Raw genomic sequence first — 4,310 nt, 5'->3', positions numbered from 1 at the left:
AGGTGAGTGTTAAAAAGGTATCAAGGCGCAGCCTTGTGTTACCTCATAGAGACCTCATGTTACAGACTCCTAGGAGTGCTGTAGTGAGTGTCTCACATAGCAGGCTGCAGTCTCAGCCAGATCTTGGCATGATGACGCGACCGCTATTAGGGGTTGGCGCTCTGTCTCAGGCTAACGCCTCAGTCAGTGCAGTTCAGACCCGTGCTGCGTTCACGGAGGGACGGAATGCTACGGTTATGAGTTTAACCAACGTATTGGCGCCCCCGCTTCTCTCAGAACGCGCTGATGTTTCCTCTCCCTTTCATGGGAGGCACGCCTTGGGCTGTTCCACCACTTCAGTGCTGGGGAACAGCGGCGGCAAGGGCCATCGAGGAATACAGGTCCTTCCTACTGAATGTACCACAGCTTCGCGCTCTTCCGCTTTCTCTGCATTGTTGGGAGTGGCGGCGAAGCTGTACCCTCTCACGCTGGCTAGACCAGACGTTGCAGAAGGGTTATGCCATCCAATTCCATCGGACCCCTCCCCATTCAGGGGGGTGGTGGAGACGGTGATGAAAACACCCCAAAAGGTGGCCGCTCTGGTTTCAGAGATTACGGAACTTTTGGCGAAGGAGGCGGTCACAGTAGTTCCCCGGGAGCAAAGGAACAAAGGGCTATATTCACTCTATTTCCTGGTGCCCAAAAAGACGGGGGGAATGAGGCCGATATTGGATTTACGCATTCTCAACGAGAGCGTAGCCAAACGGCCCTTCCGAATGCTCACGACAAAACGTCTACTGGAAAGCATAGGCGTACTTTCATGTGCCGGTGCAGCCGCGTCACAGAAAGTTTCTGTGATTCGCCTTTCAAGGGGTGGCGTACGAGTTCACGAGGATGCCATTCGGGTACGCACTGGCACCTCGCACGTTTTCCAAGTGTGTGGAGGCGGCATTGGAACCGTTGCGTCGTCAGGGAATAAGGCTACTAGCCTACCTAGATGACCTACTGGTTCTCGCCCCATCATCAGAGCTGGCGTTCACTCACACGACACAGACAGTGATTCATCTCACGCGTCTGGGGTTAGCTGTGAATTGGAAAAAGAGCGCGCCCTGGCCCAGTCATCCGATACAGCTAGACACTGTAATGATGAGGGCTCGAATTTCGGACCCTCAAAGGGTAGCCCTGTTGCTAGCCCTGAGAAGGTTTCGTCCGAATCACACATTAACGGCACTGTCAGTCATGTCACTCTTGGGTCTCATGTCGTCAGCCCATTTCGTGGTCCCGCTGGGACTCGATGGTTCGCCCAACTAAGACTAGACCCAGTGCGTCAACTTCATCGGTTGGTGGTGGTTCCTCTCTCGCTCAGTGCAGATCTGAACTATTGGAGAGACCCGCGCGCTCTCACGCACGGAGTCCCGATAGGCAAAGTGTCCTCCTACATTCCAGTGTTTACAGATGCCTCTCTGACTGGATGGGGAGGGACATGTCAGACCCAAGCGATATGAGGGGTGTGGCCTCTTTGGAGTCGCCACATCAACCTCTTGGAGTTGGAAACGGTTCGACTGGTTCTGACCCACTTCGAGTCTACCCTTCGGGGTCGCGATGTGTTGGTCTGGTCAGACCATCTGGACCACAGTAGCCTACATAAATCGCCAGGGAGGTGTCAGGTCTCCTGCACTCCACCGGTAGGCGGTGGAATTGTGGCTGTGGGCTCACGAGCACCTTTGCTCATTGAGAGCAGCACACATTCCGGGATACTTGAACATGGGGCAGACCTCATGTCTCGAGGGGGTCCTCGAGACGACGAGTGGCGTCTGCACCCGGAAATTGTTCTCCAAATTTGGGAACAGTTCGGGAGAGCCGAGGTAGACTTATTCGTGTCACACGTGAACGCGCATTGTCCTCTATGGTTCTCTCTGAGGGAACAGGACGAACACCAACTGTATGCATTCCCACCGCTGTCCTGCATTCTCCCACTGTTAGCCAGGGTGAGATCAGGCGGGCTGTCAATAATATTGGTGGCCCCCGATCGCCCAGGGGCTTCATGGTTCGCGGAGATGAGTCAGATGTTGATTGCGCCACCTTGGCCAATTCCACATCGATGGACGCGTTGTCTCAGGCGGGAGGCTCGATAGGCCTATTGCCCATAATCGGCCAACCACTGAAGGCTTGGCTCCTGAGAGGGACAGGCTAGAGCGCCGTGGGTTATCTGATTCAGTAATCAGGACCATACAGGGTTCACGTGCCGGTTCCACTTCCAGGGTGTATGCCAGTAAATGGAAATTTTTTCACAATGGTGTGTCACAGAGAATGTAGACCACATGAACTGTCAGGTTGAGAGTGTTCTCTCCTTCCTGCAGTTTATGTTTGATAAGCAGCAATCACCCGCCACCATTAAGGTGTTTGCAGCAGCGATTTCTGCTTGTAACGAGGGGTTTGGCAGAGACACTGTCTTCAGCCACCCTCTAGTGAAACGTTTCTTATTAGGAACGCGGCGGCTTAGGCCAATGCCTACAGCCACGCTTCCTCAGTGGGATTTGGCTTTGGATCTCGAAGCGCTCTGTGAGTTGCCGTTCGAGCCATTGAATCAAATACCCCTCAAGATGCTGTCTATGAAGACGGCACTGTTGCTCGCTTTGACTACTGCTAAGCGTGTCAGTGATTTATGTGCTCTTCGACGAGACCCGACTGCCTTGCCATTAATGGCGATTTGAGCAGAGCAGTGTTACGTCCTAACCCGGCATTTATGCCGAAGGTTATTAAGAGCTCATATAGATCACAGACCGTGGAGCTGTGGGCTTTTTCTCCCACTCCCCATGGGGAGAGGAAAGGCTCCATCGCCTGTGCCCAGTGCGCGCTTTGGCGTGTTACGTTGAGCGCACAGCAGCGATTAGGTCATCGCCTCAGCTGTTTGTGTGTCACGGTGCGGCTGCACTAGGTAGACCACTTTCGAAACAGCGTCTGTCTCATTGGCTTTGCGTAGGCATTGAGACAGCTTATGAGGCAGCGGGGCGACAATTGCCTCAGGGTATAAAAGCCCACTCCACTCGTGGAGTAGCGGCTTCTACTGCCCTTTTCAGAGGAACAGGGGTAGAAGATATCTGTGCAGCGGCGTCGTGGTCGTCACCGTCTCCATTTATCCATTTCTATCTCTTGGATATGTCTTCTAACTCTTTTTCTCAGTCTGTACTTAGCGTGGATGAGGGGAGGACTTGAGCTAACAGAGAGGAATGCAGGACCAAAGAGACAGGTCTCTTTCAGGTCCGCTTCTGATAGAAGGACATATTATAGCATGACTCCTGACTGACATGTTCAGTACAGTAGAAGGCATGTATTGATCTGCCCACCAGTGAATAACTGGATTGAGGCGGAATGATGAGGGATAATAGTAGTAACCTTGGTTACGGTACTATTAGACCGGTCATGACAATTTTGACGGAATGTGACGTCATCTATCTGCTTGTTCAGATTGGTATGAGTCATGTTCTGGGATCTGCCCACTAATCTTTGGGGTTCCATTGATTGAGTGGGGCGGGCTACCGTGTACACAATGTAGAGTGACACTTTGTGTCATTCCATTAGTGGTCGGTATTGTTGTAACAGGATATTGAGGTACCATCTATCTGCTAGTACAGATTAGTATGGCCCGTATTCTGGTGATCTGCCCACTAGACATTGGTGTTGCCATTGGACTAGGTGGGGCGGATTTGGACCGATGACGCAGTATATTGTGACACAGTGTATTGTGACACAGTGGGTTACAGTACTGTGGGACTGGGTCGCAGCCATTGCTAGGCCCGACCTTTTCATTTTGATGGGAAGTGTTGGGCTCGTCAGGGAGTACATTTTGGAGCGTTGCGCTCCGCCTTAAACCAATAGGAGCAGAGACAAAATTATGCACACACCTGCAGCCAATAGGAGTACAGGTGTCCCTATAAGAAGGGACGCTTCCCCTCAATCAGCCTCCCGAATATTATCTTCAGCGAGACTAGAGATGGTCAGCAGGGCCTTAAGTCCTATGGGGCTCCGCTCCACTCATAGAACTGGAGTTACACTCCGGTAACTATCGTTCTATAAACCATAGGGGAGCTCTGCTCCTATTGGTTTAAGGCGGAGCGCAACGCTCCAAAATGTACTCCCTGCCGAGCCCAACACTTCCCATCGAAATGAAAAGGTCGGGCCTAGCAATGGCTGCGACCAACAAACAAACAAAATACTGCGTCATCTGTCCAAATCCGCCCCATCTAGTCCAATGGCATCACCAATGTCTAGTGGGCAGATCACCAGAATACGGGCCAAACTAATCTGTACTAGCAGATAGATGATACCTC

Source organism: Coregonus lavaretus, assembly GCF_964263955.1.
Source record: "Coregonus lavaretus genome assembly, chromosome: 7".
In the NCBI taxonomy this organism is placed as follows: Eukaryota; Metazoa; Chordata; class Actinopteri; order Salmoniformes; family Salmonidae; genus Coregonus; species Coregonus lavaretus.
The sequence above is the reverse complement of the archived record's forward strand: the minus strand, read 5'-3'. Positions refer to the sequence as shown.